A 21,377-nucleotide genomic window follows, 5' to 3' on the forward strand; every position below is an offset into this window, starting at 1 on the left:
ACACTTGCCTGATGAGAATTCCAAGTGTACAATTAAATAGTAAATAAAGAACACCACACAGGTCAAAAGAGAGACCATAGAAGAAAGGGAAAAGTGCTACATTTTAGTGAGAATAAATGAATGAATGGATAAATTTCCCAGGAATGATACAAACAAACTAAAGCTTGTTCCTACTAATAACAGGAACTAAAAGTCAATGTTGAAATATGACTGAAAGTCAGAATAAATGGTCAGTTTTTATTATTATTATGTAATGCTTCATTTCAAACATCACTTATTTCAATTTTCTTTCAATGTATTATGTTTCTTGGATTAGCTGTAAGATTGAGCATATACAGAAGCTAATCCCCTTATCTATATTATGAAAATGAAGGAAATAGGCATAATTTTGATCACTTATGATTTTTGCTACTTAATGAGAACAAAGTTGTGTACCTAACTAATATTCCTGTTATTAAATGTATGATTTCAAAATAAATCAATAGATTTGGTTCGTGTTATCAGCAAATTGTATATAGAAGTTTCAACGCCTGTCAAAAAAACAAGTTCATTTTGTTGTACTTTTCCAGAAATAACCTTTGAAGGACAACCGGCAAAACTGCTTAAGACTCACCTTCCTCTCTGTAATAATGCTCAGAAGATTTTACCAAGATCACTGATAATAACCAAAGCCTGGAATTATATAAGTTCTCAGCTTTCAACTTGGATAAGGTTGATTTAACAAGCATTTATTGAGTTCCTACTTCTATGTGTCAGATACTTTGTTAAGAACAGAGAATTAAAAGATGTAAAAAGTGGTCCCTTCCCCCACAGACTTCAGTCTAACAGGTAAGAAAGATAGGTCAAGTTAAGTATAATGTGAGCTCTTCCCTTCTCCTTTCTGAACAATTGAATCCTAAAGCCATTAGGTGGGGCAGATCATGGGAGGTGCCCCGGCCAGGGGTAAAAGGGAAGTCACAGTGTTCTAGACAGGCTGTTAGAGCCCCAGAGATAAGGAGGGACCTGCAAAGGAGGGCAGATGTGGGGTGAGGTGGGTACCCACAAATGAGCATGGCCTGAGCTGTCCCCAAGGGCAGAGATACAGACATCTCCGTGGAGACAGCCTAGCACGTGGTGTGAGTACCCCAGCTAGGGAGGGCGTGGCCAAGCATGGGGATTCAGGTGCTGAGTGGGGTGAGAAGTGTGTACCTGAGAGGTGGGCAGGGAGGGAGCTCATGGACTTGGAGTCCTGGTACACAGAGAGCGAGGAGAGAGTCCAGACTGAGTAGCGGTCGGCAAACAGTGTGAGAGCCTTAGCAGGATAAGGAAGGCATCCGTGGGCAGCACGGACCAGCTCGGCATGGGGTGCTGGAGACTGATTTGGTGGAGAAGGGATTCTGCACTGGGGAGGGAACAGCCACTAAGAAGGCTAGTTATATAAAATGGAATGTTATTTTTTAAAAAAGTAAATATATTAAGGATAATGGAAGACAGGTTCATCACCTGGCTAGAGAAAGGAGTTATAAATATGGAAAGGGAATTAAACCCCATGACACTGAACTGGAATTATAGCTATTAGTGCAAATTCATAGTTTTCAATATAGAGAGAAAAGAATGCACATGTAAATGTATATACAGGTACATATATTTTCTAGCTCTGTTTACCCAGAGGTCTGGCAGCAGAAACACCTCAACAGCAAGGGCATGTATAAGGCCAGATCTTGACTTCTACATAGCATTCCCCACCGCAAGGCATGAGGACCTCATGGAGAAATGACTGGAGCCGAGAAAGAATAAAATGGGACCAGAACAGCTTGTGCCAGAAAGCAAGGGAGTACTCAAAGAGCATGGAGACTCAGCAGAAGGACACAGAAGCCTTCCTAAAGTCTTGATGCCCATATCTCAGGCAGTTTGAGCATCAACATCATAGTAGTAATGGATTATTATTCAGTGACTAAAACAGGAAACTGTGCTACAGAAATAAGTAAATAACAAATAGTCTGATGGATAATGTGAAATGTATGGCATTTCAGAGTACCTTCCATAAAATACTTATTAATTATAAAAAGAAAACGAGTAATGGTATATTAGAGAAGCCCTGGAGAAACCACCTTAATAATTAAAGTGAACACCATCCGTAATGGAACAAATTGAAATTGTGCACATCTTGATAAGATGCAATGAGAAGAATGCAGGATCACTTCTGTAATATTGCTGCTTAAAATTGCATTACCTGAATGTAATCACGAGGAAATGTGAGAAAATCCCAATTGAGGGACATCTGAAAATCCACTATAAAATAATTCTTCAAAAGTGTCAAGCTCATAAAAGTCAAGAAAAGACTGAGAAACTATTTGAGACTGAGGAAGACCAAACACAAGGCATGATTCTAGACTCAATTCTCCTGCAAAAATTTTGCTGTACGGGATTGAGACAATTGAGACCTGAACAGGGTCTGAGGGCTGGATGGCGCTAATACGGAGATGTGGGTGTCCCTGGACTGATGACCATACTGTACTTGTGTAGGGAAACGTTCTTATTTTCAGGAAATAGACACTGAAGTAATGGAGGGATTTCAGGTGACAACTTACTCTCAAATGGTGCAAGAAAAAAAGTTCTGACATGTAAATTTCATGTGAATTTTTATTGCTCTTTTTGTTTTTTTTTTAAAGCATAATGTGCCACAGGGCCTGAGTTTTCTTGCACATCCAGAGGAGAGCAAACACTACTCTCAAATTGAAGTGGCCCACCTTCTTCAGGACTGCCTCATAAACTGTACATACTTGCCTAGTTGGTCAACACCAGAAGCCAATATTATAATGAATTTCATTATGATTTTGTCCTATCATCCATCAATAAAGTTCTTTTTCTAAATAGTTTTATTGAGATATAATTCACATACCACAAAACCCACTCTTTAAAAGTGCATGTGCACAGTTCAGTGGTTTTTAGTATATTTACAGTTGTGCATCCATCATTTTAGGACACCTAATTTTAGGACTTTTTTTTTTTTTTAATTTTAGGACATTTTTACCGTGTCGCTCCCCAAACCCATACCCATTAGCAGTCATTCCTCATTTCCACCACTAATTTTATTTTTAAAACTTATTCCACTCTCTATTGGTGCAGGATACAGTGGCACATAGTAGGTAGCCAATAAATATTTGACAAGTGAATTGCCAGTAGGTGATTGATAATACATCTATTTATGATTGGCATCTTTATAATTATCTTCCATTTGCTATTTTCCACATTTAATTTTAAAAAGTAGTCTTCAAGCACTTATACTAAAATAAATTAAGCTTTCAGCTTCTTCAAAGTTACTTTATAAAATCCATGGTAGTAGTATTATCTTTATCGTGGTCTAACAGAATAGATAATATATAATATTATATATTATATAATATTATTATTATATATAATAATAGATACTATTATATCAATATGTGTTGGAAAGTTCTGAGGTCACTTTAGCCTAGATACAAATAATCAACATACTTGAACTTATAGTCTTTGCCAAATTGGCAACCTACTCTAAATTTCTATGATGGTAGACTAAATAAAATTCTTCAAATGCAGGATAACTTTATTACATGATTGAACTAGAGACAAACATATAAAAAAATATATTTCCTCCAACATAACCTTATGACAAAAAAGTAGTGGAGTACAGATTATGCATAACCATAGAATTGGTTTTTTTTAATAAACTACATTTTATTTTCATTAGAGACTCAGCAAGACCTCTTTTTCATGAACAATTCAATGCAAAACCCTTAAAAATGGTCAAATTATTATCTTGTGGTAATGGTGAAAAAAATTTAAGCCTCTACTTTAAAGTATCTCCTTAAAATTTTAGTACTTATATGGGTGCAGGCATTGATATAATTGCATTCTTAGAAAAACCACTTATTTGTAAATGTTTGACAGTAATAATAAATCTCTCAAAGAACTGGATTAATCTGCCACAGAAAATATACTATCTCTAGAAAGAATGATTTTCATATAAAATAAATTTCTCAAACTGAAAAGATACTTCAATTACATTTTTTGAAGTATATTTTGTGTATGTTTTAGTCTATTTAAGCTTCAATTATTAGGCATAGGGTATAATAATCTCAACCATCACTTAAAAATCTGTTTCTTAAAATGAAGAAATGCAAAAATAGTGAAGCTAATAAAGAAGAAAACTAAATGAAAACATCACGTTTTTTTCTTATAAAAGTTTCCATATTTCTCCTTCACCAAAGGAGCTCCTAGACTATGTATGGATAATCTGTTGCTCCACAACTTTTGTTTCCAGTAAAATGCAGCCAATGGAGTGAGAAGGCAGAATACTGATAAATGCCTCAACAGAAGTAAATTTGGATATATACTGTTACACTTACTGCATACTGCTTTGGATAGGTAAAATGGCAACATATTCTCAATGGAAGATTTAGAAGCTACACCTGATTTATGTTGATAGTGCAGTGATTGCAGAATCTAAGAATTCATTTTAGGGGCCAATGACACAGTGATTGCTGCTATTGTAGAAAGCAGATTATGGATGAATGGTACATCTAATTCTACCAACATTAAAAGAAAGTGAGCACTGTTCTCTAGACTCCATAGTGTACAATAGAAAGGTGGACATTGTTCAACGGAAAACGCTATGAAGAGAATAATGGCTAACTTCTACCAGATGAAGAGGAAGGGCACTTGCAAACAGGCAGAGGTCCCAGTGATGATAAAGTTTCATTTGCATCACCTCTGATTACACATTTTGATTGTATACGAAATGATTGGGCACATTATCAAAACAAAATGAGATCATCTGTGAAGCAGGATGTTTGTTAGAATCCTTGGGATCAATCAGAATGGAAATTGTGGCTCGTACATGCGATAGGCCTAAGCAGAGCAAAGTCACTCTGAGGACTGGGCCAGAGAACAAAGAGAGTTTGGCGATCAAGACGAGCCTGAGCTTTCCTGCTATTAAAACGGGTAACAGATATTGGAAACTCTGTAACCATTTAAGTCTGTTTCAGGCATGAAAGAAATGAAAGAAATTACATGTCATGTGCCCAATATCTGGCATTGGCAATCTGAGGGGTGAGTTATTTTCAGTAAAATTACATTACTTTCGTCAGTTGATTCTGACTTAAGTCAAAAGCGAAGATTGTCCTGTTAAGGGAATTGGGAAAGAATGTGAAAATTTAGCAAGAGTATATATATCAGAGGTTGAAATGAATGCTAAACTAGGGAATAAAATCTGGGAGGGGGTGGAAGGTTGGGGTAAAATATGTAAAGCCAAGGAAACTGGTGAAGAAAGAGGCAAGTTGGTTGGCTAAGGTTGGGTCTGGGGTGCTCTGGAATAGGTCTAAAAATTCATCTGCACAAAGAATGCCAGGTATCACTGTTTTAACTATAATTAATAAGTAAACTGTGTATTATTAGTACCGTGTGCATACATATAATGAAGAAACACAAGGAAGTGATTACCAAGAAAGTCAGGAGAGGGAGAACACATGGGAGCCTCTTACTTCTTAACCTGAGTGGTAGATACACAAGTGTTTGTTTATCTAGGTGTTTTCTCTAAACTTACCTATGATTAATATATTGTCCTTTGTGAATGATCTTTCACAAATGAAATAAGAAAAAGTACATGGAAGATGATGAGTGTTACAGAGAAAAAGCAGGGAGGGGAGGTGACTAGAAGTATATGGGCTTAAAGAAGGGAAAATACAATTTTAAGTAGGCAGACTTGGCAAGGCCTCACTGAAAAGGCGACAGTTGAGCAAAACTTGAAGCGGGTGAAGGAGTGTGCTGTGTGGATCTCTGGGGGTGGGGAAGGATTTCCAGGAAGAGGCAACAGGGAGGGAAAAGGCACTCAGACCGGAACATGTCACAGTAGAGTTTCCCTAAAATTACCATGGTTGCTAGTAATCACCTGACAGATTGATTCTTAACTTTCTTTGATGTCTCTGACTCCTTTAGGTTGCTTCATGTAAATCACACCGAGACTGTACTTGGTTAGGGGATGGCCAGAGTAAGAGAAAATGGGTCCAGATGAAAACAAATGAAGTTTCTGCAGGAAGCATGAAATATATATGAGGTGAGAAACGAGAGTAAACAACATAGGTATCTTTTAATTTTTCCCATTTTAAGCTTTTTAAAACTAAGTAGGAGAAGACAGGAGAAAAGGAATATAGCTAGAAAAGTAAATGAAATATTACTTTAAGCACAGAAGTTCTAAAGACATATCCAGGTTAGGTCTCTCTGAAGCAACATACTCAGTTAAAAAAAAAAAAAAAAAGTCAAGTTACAAGTTTTTACAGCTAAATGAGGCAGAATATTTCATTTTCCCTCCCTCTTTCCATCCTGGCGCCATTTTGAAATAATGTACCTCTGGCTGAATATACATTTAATTGAGCTATTGTTTTGCCACTGTTTAAGAACAGATAGTTAACAAGACTACACTACATTTTAAGCAAGGGTTGCTTATTCTCTATCTGTTGTGTAATTAATGCCTCTAATCCCTCTTCTGTACTATTCCTCAATCATAGCTAATTTAAAAAATAATCTCCAGGTTATATATTTATTTTGGATATTCTTTTCCAGATTTTAATCCTCAATTGTGCTGCACTGTTTAAATTGCTCAATCGTAATAGCAGATTTGCATTTGTTTGGACTTTTACTTCAAGGTAAATTTTTTCCACAGTCCTAGACATTTTGCCCTGGTGCACAAGGCAGGAGGTCCTGACTAAAGGAAATGACTGAGACAGACTAAGAGGACTGATGGGAAAATAGAGGGTAAGGCAAAGAGCTTTTAAAAATAGGAAAGAAGAAAAAAAAGACAAAGGCATTTTTCCTAGTTAAATCATTATTTTTTTTTCTTTTTGGGCATATTTGTTCTATTTTTGGGAACTCTTGACCTTAACTTCCTTGGCTCTCCAGGCCGCTACCTATGCACAACCCCCACCACTGGGCCCCCTCAGCAGCGGAGCTGGGGGCTGTGGGAGGAGCTCTGGACCCCTGTGATCACCAGCACCACCGAGCAATTTGTGCCGGGTACACCCATTTTGAAATGTGTCGGGAGAGGGAATGATTCAGGCTTTTTCATTTTTCTTGACAGCAGATTTAGTATTTTCAGATATTCAGAGCACCAAACTCTCAAGTTTTATTTTCTTGTTACCTGAGAACTAAATTTTTGACTTAGCTGTCCCAGAAAACACATCTCCCCATTTCTATCCCTTCTCATTAACATGGAATCAGTAGTTTACTTTTGGGTAACAAAGAACAAAGAGCACAGTCAGAAGCTTAATGGGGCATAAAACCTGCAGGGATTTCAACAACAAAACCTGTGAACCACAGGAAGTTTCTGCTCAAAGTCAATTTGCTGAAACCTTGACTGGAGCTCTGTGAAGTCAAGAGGCTGGTCAGGTACCCTGGAAAAACAGCCAAAACCAAAATGATGCTCCTCGTAGGACCCTTTATGTTACAACACGTGAAAAGGAGATGCTGATAACACATCATCAAAAATCACTACCCCAGATTGATTTCCCATTATATTAGCCCCAGAAATCAAAGAACTTTGAAGATCATAGTGCTCTTGATGTGCTTAGAAGTTCAGGGGCAAGTTGTTTTTGACAAATTAGTATTGGCAATAGGAAAATTGCCCCAAAGGCAGCCTTTGCCAGAGATGGAAAGACTCTGGCAGCCCTGGGAAAAGGTAGCTTATAGATCCAGGAAGACCTACTAGTTCCTGGTTGGTTTTACTGCTTCTCATTAAGATATTGCCAGATGTAGTAAGTCTCCTATCACTTTCCAGAGACTGGTTTTCTGCTCAGTAGACACTGGTACCATCTTGGTGGGTACAATTTTCATTCTTGTAATTAGTTGTGGGCACTACTAATTGCTTTTCTAATTACCTGCTTGAGAATGCCAATTATCTCCTTGCCCCCACATAAGCATATTCAATTGGCTAATTAGACCTTCAAGTAGGCAACTAGAAATATAATTAGCCATTTGAGAGAACAATTAGTTGTACCATCAATTTTGCACCCATAAAGGAAGCTTTGGTTTAATTTGTAATCTATAATGTGAAATGAAAACTGAACAGAGCTTGAGACTTTATATAGGAATATGAATATTTACAGGAAGAGGAAATTTGAAATATGCTATTCAGGTAGGGAAAGATGTGCCTCTTTTTAAGAGATATCAATGAAGTAGTCTCCCAATTTAAGAAACAATTCTATAGGGAAGTTCGGAGTGATTTTGACAGCTAGATTCGATATTAAACCTAAAGTCAAAGGAAAGATATGTTACTCAAAATTCAGTATCAACTCAGAGGACCAGCTTACTCCATAGAACTACTAAGAAACATAATTACTATAAGTAAATCTAGTAAGTAAATCTGCTTTTGATGGGGTATGGTGTATCTCATATCTCCCAAGGGAAAATGTTATACACCTATATTAGTTTCCTGAGGTGACTATGATGAAGTTTTAGAATGTTAGTGAGGTTCAGTGGGGTGCCGTCTGGAGCCGACAACCAAGAAAGAATTCTTGAGACATTTTTGGTGCAAAAGGGTGGTTTATTGAAGAATGGGGACAGGACCCTTGGGCAGAAAGAGCTGCTGCCCCCAGGCTGTGAGGAGTGGTCCATTATATGCTTGCAAGTTGGGAGGGGGTCAGGGATGGTATAAGTCTCTAAGGAATTTTGGAAGCAAGGTTTCTAGGACCTTGAGAGGCTAGCTGTTGTTGGGGAAAATGTTATTCATTACCAGTAATAAAACCTTTGTCATGAGACCCTTCAGATGTATATCAGTGGGCCAGATGCTTGGGCAAGATTGTCAACACTATCTTGGAGGGTTTAGAGATAAAGGAAGTTTCCAGAGGAATTGTTAAAGTAGAATTACAGGATCCTGGTTGGGGGTAGAGGTCGGTCAGGCTAGGATTGCCTTTGCCCTTAGCAAAGCCTTAAGGTGGAGAATCCCTAGAGGAATGTCACTCTGCCTGTTTCAAGGGCTTGTCAGCGGGTAAGGAAATTTAATAATTTTTTCTTGTGCCTCTGTTTCCCACATCAACTATAACAAACTACCCAAATTTGATGGCTTAACTCAACAGATATCTATTTTCTCACAGTTATGGAGACGGGAAGTCCAAAATCATTTTTCCTGGGCTGAAATCAAGGTATGGGCAAGGCTAGGGACTTTATAGGTGGATAGGCTCCTTGCCTCTTTCAGCTTCTGGCATCCCTTGGTTTGTGACTGCCTTTCACCAATTACTGCCTTTGTGGTCTCATTGCCTTCTCTTCTTCTGGTGTCAAATCTCCCTCTTCCACTCTTTTCTACTTGGACACTGGCAAGCATATTCAGAGTCCACAAGGATAACCCAGGATAATCTCCCCTCCCAAGATCATTAACCTAATCACATGTGAAAAGGCTATTTTCCCAAGTAAGACCACATTCACAGGTTTTGGGGATTAGGATGCAAATATTTGGAGGTGGTGGGTAGGGAAATGGTTTTAGCCTATAACAATACCCCTATGAAACAGGTGATTGGAGCACATGTTCATCACGAACTTCAAGAAACAATGTTCCAGTTTATAAATAATATGAGATAAAAATTCTAAATGTAATATCCCTTGTACATGGATTGCTATGAAGATAAGACAAGTAAAATCTAACAAGTGTTTTGGTGAAAGAAGGGGCTTCGCTAAAACAAAAAGAAGGGTATTATTAAATAGGCTTCAAATGATAAAATAGACATATTTTCTAAGAGCCAAGTAAGTAAAGAATAACATTCTTGAAATTAGCTGCATCATGTGAAAATAATTAAAGCTATAAGCATCAGCCTTAGCAGCCTGAATGGGTAAAGCTCACATATATTGATGCTGTAAATCTCTAATCTCAAGAGTTTAGAAAGTACAATGAATTTATAGTCTTAGATATCATTCTTTTCCTAAAGAATGACCTTCAGTTACAAACAAGGTACAAGACTATTGAATCCAAAGATACTTTCAAAATCACTAGCAGCTTACACATTGACTTTGCCATTGATTAATATGTTAAGGTAACAAATCCCAGGCTGGGTAACCATGGCAGACCATATTTTAAATATCAATTCATAGAATTAGTTAAAGAACCCTTGATATTTTCAACTTCAACAAGTAATCAACTATGAACAAAAACAAAGATTATTACTTAACCACCGTAAGTATCAGACATATTAATCCAATGAATTAAAAACAATGTTTCACTATTTCTCACCTCACCTTGGCAAAATTCCCATTTCCAGATAAACATAACATTCAGATTTCTCAAGATATTGCCATCAGTGCATCTGTCAGTTTAGAGGTTTAACATTTAAGAAACACAGTTTGAAAAGAAACAGAGGATTAGGATGCAGACAGTAGGTCAGATGAATAAGCTGTCACCATAGGAACTTAATATTAGCAGGGTCAACCATAAGAGAGCTGAAGGAGAATCGGGGATCTATAAGAACCTATAGTGAGATGAACAGTGTCTCTCCAAAATTCATGTCCACCAAGAACCTCAGAATATGAACTTATTTGGGAAGAGTGTTTTGTAGATGCAATTAGTTAAAATGAGTTCATATTGGATTAGGATGGGCTCTAAATCCAACAAACAGTGTCCTTAAAGGCCATATGAAGACACACAGGGAAGAAAGAAATCCATGTGATGACAAAGACAGAGATGGGATTGATAAAGCTACAAATCAAGAAGTGGTGAGGGTTATTGGAAGCCACCAGAAGCTAGGAGAGAAGCAGGGGAGTATTATTCTCTAGAGCCTTGACAGTGAGCCTGGTCCTGCCAGCACCGTAATTTTGGACTTCTGGCTTCCAGAACTGTGATAAAGAGAGATTAAATTTCTTTTGTTTTAAACCACCCAGTCTATGGTAATTTGTTAACGGCAGCCCTAGGAAACGGATACAGAGTTTGGCACCAGGAAGTGAGGTGCTTCTATAATGTACACCTACAGATCTGCAAATGAGGGGCACCTGGGTGGCTCAGTCAGTTAAGCATCTGCCTTTGGCTGGGGTCATGATCTCAGGGTCCTGGGAACGAGCCCTTCATTGGGATCCTTGCTCAGTGGGAAGCCTGCTTCTCCTTCTCCCTCTGCCTACTGTTCCCTGTGCTTGTGCTTTTGGTCTCTCGCTGTCACTCTCTGTCAAATAAATAAATAAAACCTTTAAAAAAAAGTTGTTTGCTTAAAAAAAAAACTGCAAAGGATTTTGCTACTGGTTAATGGGTAGAAGTTGGAAGAATTTTGAGGCACTTGATAGAAAGACTAGATTCTTTGAAAAGACTGTTGGTAGAAATATGGATACTATGGATACTATCTCATTCTCATGAGAGCTCAGAAAGAAGTGAAGGGAGCTGTAGAGGAAGGTTCTATTGTCTTAGAGAATAACATATATTGTCACTAACAGAATGTTGCTATATGTCCACAATAGCCAAACTGTGGAAGAAGCTGAGATGTTCTTCAACAGATGAATGGATAAAGGAGATGTGGTCCATATATACAATGGAATATTACGTAGCCACCAGAAAGGATGAATACCTACCATTTGCATCGACGTGCATGGAACAGGAGGGGATTATGCTAAGTGAAATAAGTGAAGCATCAAAAACTAATGATGTACTATATGTTGCCTAACTGAACATAATAAAAAAAAATCTTAACATTAAAGGTGTTTCTGGTGAGGTCTCAGATGAAAATAAGGATGATAAGAAAGTGGAGGAAAGGCAAAGTGTAGAAGGTATGCCTGTTTTCTTCATACTGCTTATAGTAAAGTGTGAGAAGAAAGAGATAAACTAGGGCAAAGACTGTGATAAACAAAAAGGAACCAGAACTGTGTAGAGAGTACAAATGTTGTAGCTGGACCACATTTTGTTGAAGACATTAGATATCTGACTCATGGATCCAATCAACCAATCTCAGCAGAAACGAGCAGAGATGGGATTGATAGGGTTATCTAGGAAAGATATGTGGAGACCGTCTTGTGTGATGGGGCAGATGAACTCCCTGTATTGCACAGGAGACCAACAAGATTTTTGAGAAATTTATACCAACAGAAACACTGCCACAGCTTAGATGGAAAGGTACAGAGATAGGAGGAAATGAAGAATGACTCTGGTGGCAGAGCCACAGATGCAGAAACCAGAAGGGGCCACGATGGGTCCCAACAATAGAGCAGTGAGCCAATAAGGATTATTTTCAGGCCTTGGAATCTAATAGAACTTGCCTCTCTGGCTTTCAGATTTGTTTGAAACAATGATCCATTTATCCCTTCCATTTTCTTCCTTTCAGAGTGGGAATATCTATCTTGTGCCTGCCCCATCATTCTATTCTGGAATCAGATAACTCGTTTTCCAGTTTCACAAATCCACAAATAGAGAGGAATTTTGCTCTAAGATGGATCATACCCACCTATACCTGATTTACATGCTTAGATGTGAAACTTTTCAAGTTGATATTTAGATGAGAAACTTGGATTTAAAGTTAATACTGGAATGAGTTAAGACTTTGGGGATGTTGAAATGGAGTGAATATATTTTTCACATAAGATGATACGAATTTCAGGGGGCCACAGGGTAATTGTACTGGGCTGAATAGTGTCCCATCACATTTATGTCCTCCCAAAACCTCAGAATGTGACCTTTCTTGGAAAAAGGGTCTTACCAGATATAATTAGTTAAGAGGAGAAATAACTGGATTAAGAGGTGGGCCTGCTTAAATCCAGTGACTGCTATCTTTGTCAGAAGGCCATGTGAAGACTATGGCAGAAATCGGAGTAATGCAGCTGTAAGTCAAGGAACACAAATGTTTCCGGCAACCACCAGAAGCTAGGGAAAAGGAATAAAATTGTTTCTCTTTCAGAGCCTCCAGAAGCAACCAATTCTTCCAGCTTCCAGAGCTGGCAGATAATACATTTCTATTGTTTTAAGTCCCCCCGTTTGTGGTAATCTGTCACGGAAGTCTTGGGAAACTAATCCAGAACTAATCTTGCAATTAACATACACCTTACTCATTTGTCAGTCCTGAGTTTCGGACCATCTCCCGTAAGAAGTGTTGTCTGATTCTACTGCTCCATGAACCTTGGGCATACCTTTATCACAGGACTTATCTCGCTGTGTTGACATTATCTCTTCATATGATATTTCCTCCACAGTGGTCTATGGATTTGAAGGCAGGGCTCAGGTCTTTCCCTATTTGTATCCCCAACAACTAGGACTATGCCTGGCACAAATAAAAAATCTTAACAATCCTAATAGTTAATAGGTGGTGTGTGATTATATAGTCTCCTATAAGTTCCACACAACCGCATAAAGTGTACTTTTCTGATTTTACAGAAAAGGAAACAGGTTTAGGGAAGCTAATTTCTTGCTTTAGCTCACAAAGCAAATAAATGACAAAGCTAGGTCTTCACAGTTCTGACTCTAAATTATTTCATACTTCTCTCTTGATACTATCTGACATAAGGAATTCCTGCTTACCACCTGTAAGTAATTCACTTATAAGAACTAGAGGAAGAGTAACTGCTCTATGAGCTGAAATAAAATTGTTTGAATGTTAAAGTCCAAAGATGACCCATAGGTTCTTAATATCTTTCATTTGTAGGTATATATTTTCTATATATAATATGATATGATATGATATGATATATGTATTTCACATCTTCCTTTTTATTTTTTTTTAAGAAAGCACAGCTTTGAAGATTTTATTTATTTATTTGAGAGAGAGAGCAAGAGAGAGCATGAGAGGGGAGAGAGTCAGAGGGAGAAGCAGACTCTCCATGGAGCTGGGAGCCCGATGCAGGACTTGATGCTGGGACTCCAGGATCATGACCTGAGCTGAAGGCAGCTGCTTAACCAACTGAGCCACCCAGGTACCCTCACATCTTCTTTATGCATTTATTCATTGAAGGACACATAGTTATTTCCTATTTTGGCTATTGTGAGTAAAGCCGCATTGAGCTGGGAGGGGAGACGATGGTAGTAGGGGTGCATCTGTCTTTTCAAGTTAATGTTTTCTTTTCCTTTGGATTCAGAATTGGGATTACTGGATCATATAGTAGCTCTATTTTTAATTTTTTGAGTAACCTCCATACTGTTTTCCAAAGTGGCTGCAGCAGTTTACATTTCTACCACCAATACACAAGGATTCCCTTTTGTCCACCTCCTTGCCAAGACCTATCTCTTGTCTTTTTGATGACAGCCATGCTAATGAGGTGATATCTCATTACGGTTTTGATTTGCATTTCCCTGAGGATTAGTGATGCTGAGCACCCTTTCATGTACCTGTTGGGCATTTATGTCTTCTTTGGAAAGATGTTTATTCACTTCCTCTTTCCCATTTTTAATCAGATAGGTTTTGGGGGAAGGGGGAGGTTATTCTGATGTTGAGTTGTATGAGTTCCTTATTACATTTAATATAATATGTGTATTATATTTATATATAAAATTATATAAAGTTATTTATAAAAACTTACTTACCAGATATACAATTTGCAAATATTTTCTCCAATTCCATAGGCTGCCTTTTCATTTTGTTGATTGTTTCCTTCATTGTGCAGTAGCTTTTTAGTTTGAGGTAGTCCCACTTAGTTTATCTTTGCTTTTTTGCCTTTGCATTGGTGTCAAATTAAAAAAAAAATCATTGCCAAGACTAATTAATGCTGAGGAGCTTACCCCCCTATGTTTTCTTCTAGGAGTTTTATGGCTTCAGGTCTTACATTCAAGTTTTTTGTCTACTTTGAATTGATTTTGTGTAAGGTGTAAGGGGTTCAGTTCCATTCTTTTGCATGTGGCTGTCCAGTTTTCCCAATATTATTTGTGGAAAAGACTATTCTTTACCATTTATAATTACGTCAAAAGAAATGACATCAAAAAATCCATTTATAATTACACTCAAAAGAATAAAATACTTAGGAATAAATTTAACCAAGGAGGGGAATGATCTGCACACTGACCAAAGTAAGATATAGATACTGAAGATGACACAAATAAATGGAAAGATATTCCATGCTCATACATTAGAAGAATTAATATTATTAAAATATCCATACTACCCAAAGTAATCTACAGATGGTACTGCTATGAACAATTTTTTTATCTATGTCTTTGATGAACACCTATATTTGTTTCTGTTGGGCTTGTATCTGAGAGGAGAATTGCTTGGTCATGGGTATGTATATGTTTATCTTTAAAATGTTTGACCGATTTTTCCAAATAGTTGTACCAATTTATACTCCCAAAAGCAATGTATGAGTGTTATGGTTGTTTTCATATCCTAGCCAAGATTTGGTGATGTCTTTGTTTAATTCTAGCCATTTGTGTAGATAGGTAATGGTGTTGCACTGTAGTTTTAATTTGCATTTTCCCAGTGACTAATGAAGTTGAGCACCTTTACATAAGTTTATTAGTCATTTGGATATCCTTTTATGAAGTTCCTGCTCAAATGTTTTGCTCTTTTTTCTACTGAGCTGATCGCATCTCTTCTTATTAATTTGGAGGAATTCTTTATATACAATGAAGAATGAGTCCTTTCTAAAGATATTTTTGTAGGAAATACCTTGTCTCATTACATAGGTTATATTTTCACTCTCTTAACAGTACCGTTGGATGAAAGAAGTTCTTAATATAGTTTAACATACCAAATTTTCTATTATGGCTACTACTTTTTATTGCATGTTTAAGGAATCATGAAATATCTCCAAGTCATGAACCTATTTTGCTTTCCTTTAAAAATGTTGTTTTATTTTTACATTGTAGGTCTGTAGTCCATCTGATTTTGACTTCTGTGAGATGGGAATCCTAACAATTTTTTTCTTATATGGATATCCATTTGATCTAGCATGATTTACTGAAAAGACCATTCTTTTTTCACTGAAATGCAATGCCACCTTTGTCATGTATCATACCACACTTTCCACTATCTGGTCTATTTTTCTATCCTGGCACCAATTCCAATGGCTTAGTTATTACAGCTTTATAATAGGTCTCGATATCTGGTAGCATATAGTTTTCTTCTTTGGATATTCCTTGCCTTTTGATTTCCATAAATATTTTAGAATCAGTTTGTCAATTTCTACAAAAAATGTCTCTAGGAATTTATTGGAAATACACTGAATCTATTTTCAATCTAGGGAGAAACGACATCACTGTAATACTACGTTTCTGATTCTCAAATATGGTCTATCATTCCGTTTACTATGACATCTTCAGATCTCTCAATAATGTTTAGTTTTCACTGTAGAGGCCTTACACACTTCTTGTGTTACACTTATACTTAGGTATTTATTAGTTTTGATGTTATTTTAAATGGTAAAATTTTTATACTTCATATTGTATTGATTGCTATTTCAATTTCATTCTAAAATCATAGAGTATCAGGCTTGAAATATCCCTTAGAGGCCAAGATAAAATAGCTAGTAAGTGTAGTAAGTGACATATTTTGAGCATATGTTCTAAGGATAGAGCCTTGATGAGTGGACAAAATATATCCTCCAGAAGTTAGTGGTATCTATTTCCGCCTTCATTACTAGAGAAAACCAGTGGCTCTCTGATTTTTAATTTTCTTCTTTCTAATATGGTGTTATCATGGTTACTAAATATAATTATGCAAAGTACCTACAACTCTGTGCTATGTAACAAAGAGCAATTGTTATTGAGATCATAGGGATGGTGCTTTTTTTTTTTCCTTTTCAATATATTGTGCTATTTCTTCTGGCTCTTCTTTTTTCACTACCTCCTTAACGAAAAAATTTTAAAAATATCATCTAGCATCGCACTTTCAACCACTTATTACTACTGTTATTTATAGCCTGACTTATTCCTTAATATATTTGAAATAACTAACAATAAAACTCACATGTATACCATTTAAAAATAAAGCCTAAATAGGTCAAGTAGGGCTATCATTCTCCTAAGATTTTATGGTAAGATGGTTAATGTCCTTGATCATTAACTATAGTTCTGAAATTCCTAGTAGCCAAGACCAGAAGGGATCTTCACTAACAGACACAGGAAGCATAAAAATTCTTGGGAAAAAGATAACCATTTTCTAGGAACACAATTACAAAAAAGACGTGTCATGTGTGTATAAAAAACAATATATTTGCTAGTTTTATGACTACTTTGACATTTTCTTTCTGCATTGTACCAATTCTAAAGGAATGCCAAAGCAGAACATTACCCTGTAAATCAGGAGAATATTTCTTTAGGAAGTTACATTCTAATGTACTCAATTTAAACTATATTTTGATATTTGAATTTATTTAGTATAAACAATTATTTTATCAGTTATATATGTTATATAAATATAATATCAGTTGCAGTGATATTATATTTAAAAATAAAAGGAATCTGCTTAAAAGTCTTCTTATACTTTGCTTTCAAGTATCAATAATCTCAACTGTAATATTGGCAGGAGCTTAAAGAAAAATGAATCAAGATGGAGATTTCTAGCAGACACCCATGATTGCACATATTCTGAGTATTATTTGGCTTAAAATCCACATGACTTAGAGACCAAATATGTGGCTCATACTGTAGATACCTAGTTATAAATATTGTAGCCCTCAAAGCTTAGGCATTCCATGAGTCTTAGTTGCCACCTCTCAGCAGATGACTCCCGAGCCTAAATCTTTATCCTAACTTCTCGGCTGAGCTACATCCATGCTCACATTTCCAATGTTGATATTACTATTTAGCTGTCCTACCAGTAACTCATATTTAATGTGTATAAAATTAAACTCATTCTCAGATCTGCTCTTTTATCTCTCTGATTTCTATTTCTATTAAAAGAAACCTCAAAACCTCAGGTGCTAAGTTAGATCTGAGAAACTTCTCGAATTGCTTCCATCCCATGCAGTGATATACAAAGATCAGAGGCAGTGGGAGCAATCTTCTCTGGGTGCAAGCAATAAAGAGGGCATTGTCTGTAGAGAATTGAAAACAACAATAAAACTGACTAAAAATGGGTAGGGTTTTTATTATTACCAATTATTGGAAATTTTAACCATGTCAGTCTCCCACCACATTCCACTTTGGTACACTCTGCTGTCCCTGTGCTCTTGAAGTTGAATAAGTTATAAAGTTATGTCCTTTTATCCTCTGAGATAACTCTTTCTATGTCCCTCGTCTCAGGCTCTCATTGCCTTATGGTCATTTTGCACTTAGACTTTTCTTCTTCCAGTTCATCTTATACAGGCTACCAGAGTAAAAACAAATAACAATTTCTGAACATTTCATTCTTTAGCACATAATCTTTTTAGCACATAATAGCTCCCTATTGCCAACAGAATAAAGTTCAAAACTTAGCTTGGTACTCAAGGCCTTGGTAATCTCCCTCCTTTTCCCCCTCCCTCTCTCCATACTTTCTTCCAGAAAGAACCATGTACTCTATTTCATGTATATGCTTTACCTCTGGAACTTAGTTTACTCCTATTCTTTACCTTACTTCTTCACGGCATCTCTGTCTACATTCTACTCATTCTTCTTCAAAGACCAACTCACCGTTAACTTCTTACATGAGTATCTTCCTTATGTCAACTTCAAGAAAATTCTTCTCTGTGTTTGCTTAGTATTTTATCTGTTCTCCTTTATGGTGTTTGCTTTTTGATACTTCGTATATCACAGATTTTTGTTTTAGTTCTCATAGACTATAAGCTTCAACTAGCCTGGCACACATTTAGCATTTAATAATACTTCTATTTACTGTCACTCATAAACTCCTTGGAGTTAGGGCCAAATCTCACTCATATGAGCCCCCAGCAACCATCCCAATTCTTTACATGAACCAGACTCTAAATAAACACTTCTTGAAATGAAGGAAGTATATAATATTCAGTTACTAATCATGTGATTGTTGTTAAATATTCTGTTCTTGTTCTTCCCTCCTGTTCATAATTCCCAAGGAAAGGCCTGCCCTGAACAATACTATCTATTCAATTGCATTTTGCCTCCCATCAAAACCACATGTTCTCAATAGTTTCTTTCATGTTCCAAAGGGTTTAAATAGGCCCAGAATCCCCAGAACTTTTACTTCAAGGCCATTATGAATTTTTCCCTTTTTTGAACTCTCAGCACATATTATTTATATCACTCATTTGGTTCTTAATCATATATTTCTTTGTTACATGTCTTATATTTTTAACTCATGCATTGTTCTTTTTTTCCCAAGGGCTGGATATTTTTTCCTAGCCACAATGAAATTCTTTTGTGGATGAGGGCCTTGTATTAAGCTCCATTTTCCTCCCCAACATCTAACACAGGGCTATTTTTTTTTAATGAAAAGTTTTATTGAAAATATGTTGGCTAGAAATTTATACTAGATATCTCCTCTCTTATTAGTAGAGTTAAATTTAATTTGGTAAAATTAATGTTGAAATACATCAAATGCCATGGAATTTATGTCAATTAATTTTCCTTAATCTTATAGGATTATTATTGAATTTGGAATTATAGAAAATATATTATTTACTTAGCAAGAACTTTACATGTCTTTACATAACATTAAAGTCACAATTCCTATAAATCTTTTGAATTTAGAAAGTTTTTAAAAGGAAATTAATATGTATAAATTATTTTATGTTATTCAGTTAATAGCAGATATCAAAACTAGTAACAATTAAAAAAACCAATAACTTCTGCTCTTTGAATGTTTGCTGGTTTTCAGACACTTGGCATATATTTAATTCTTACACATTCAGTAGGTGGTAGGTATCATTACACTCCTGTTATGGATGATAAAATGAGAGCTTAGTGATTAATTTAACATCGCCAGGGTCAAACAGACACTGTGTAAAAATAGGGATTCTACTCTTGGTCTGTCTGACTATAAATCTTGTGTTCAAAAAGGTAGGTGGACTGCCTTTCCAACAAGAAAAAGGATTGTTCCCCTTTTCTACTGATGAATGCTTTTCCCAACTACAATTCTTTATGAAAATATTCAAGCATGCAGAAAAGTTGGAAGAATTGTGTGGTAACCACCATATACTTGTACTCCAATTCTACAAATCTTAACATTTTGCTTTATTTGCTTTATCACAGCTTTATCAAATGGATCTATCCATTTGTCCATTTATCAATCCATTTCTTTTGAAACATGTCAAAATAAGTTGCGGACATCAATAGATTTCATTGTCAAAACTTTCATATGTATTATTTATCAATATTCATGCTTATTTGTTCTGAGTAGAGTTTTAATTTAATCAAATGGAATTTTTCTTAATTGCACAGACTTGCAAAAATGTCTTAGAAACATTTTTTTTCATGTGGCAATTCAACATATCTTTCAAAAATCTGTATTTGTGTCATAGGGAACATGATGTGAAAGTGCTGGTTCTCACATTTCTTTAAATGAGGCAAGCATTCCACTACCTATGTCAATTTTAAGCTGGTAGGTCAAGTCTGAAAATGATAGCTCCTTTATGTTGTCTCTAGCTAGGTCCTTTGATATACACATACATGAAAAAAAAAAGTCAGTGATGTCTATGCTGCTTCCTGTGCCAGTTATAATTCAAGATCCTAAATAACAAAATAATTCATATGTTCCAAAGTTTTCCTAAGTCTCTGACAATTATGCACATATGCACAAGACCACTCCAAACGGCTGTGATAACTTACTTACTTAATGATATTTGCCAATGAAGTCATATTTAAGCTTTTAGCCTCTTAAGATCTCCTGAGAGTGTTGAGATAAACCAAAGTGATCCAGGTGTTCTTAAAGCTCTTTCATGGCGCCGATCGCTACAAGGGCCTGGGTTTTTGGTAGTCTCTATCAAACCATGAAGATAATTGTGGAAGTAGCTGTGAGAGGGTGGTACTCTTCTAAAATGTTGTTGTTGGTTTTATTCATTAGGATTCCTAGGTAAGTGAGCTGTCTCAGGGTTTCTGCACTGACACTAATGGTTGCTGGGATAGGACATCTTCCCAGTTGCTATGCTCACTTAAGGTTATAGTGGGCAAATCCTTAGTCACATTTTTTATAAGATGGGTCACAGAAGACACTCCCACCAGTATTGACTGAGTAGCTCAGATTAGAACATTCTGAGTCTTATTCACTCACCATTCACAATCTTTCTCTTTTATACTCTTGCCATTTCAGCAAAAGTTACAGAAAACAAAAAAAGTGTCATTTGGAGCATTAGTTCTCAGTGATTAGAGACTCTAACAGTGGTTAGAGATTCAAGAGACTTGATAGGAGTGCTTATTAAACTGAAGAATTCAGGGGCTTACTAAGATTAGCTAATTCAAAGTGTCAGAGGGGACTGGGCCTGAGAATCTTCCTTTTAACAAGTATTTCCCTCGTAAATGTGAAAAACTATAATTTGAGAACCACTGATTAGAACAGGTTTCTCCTAGAGAGAAAAATCTTACAGGTAAC

The 21,377-nt window shown here is 36.3% G+C and overlaps 1 protein-coding gene across 1 annotated transcript in view; it reads right to left on the minus strand.

Moving 5' to 3' along the window:
- Window positions 1-21,377, minus strand: part of ATRNL1 (attractin like 1) — a gene marked incomplete at its 5' end in the record, with an annotated part of 807,401 nt that overhangs the window by 166,740 nt on the left and 619,284 nt on the right. The gene's annotated exons all lie outside the window — the stretch shown is intronic.

Source organism: Martes martes (genome assembly GCF_963455335.1).
Source record: "Martes martes genome assembly, chromosome: 14".
NCBI classification, from domain to species: domain Eukaryota; kingdom Metazoa; phylum Chordata; class Mammalia; order Carnivora; family Mustelidae; genus Martes; species Martes martes.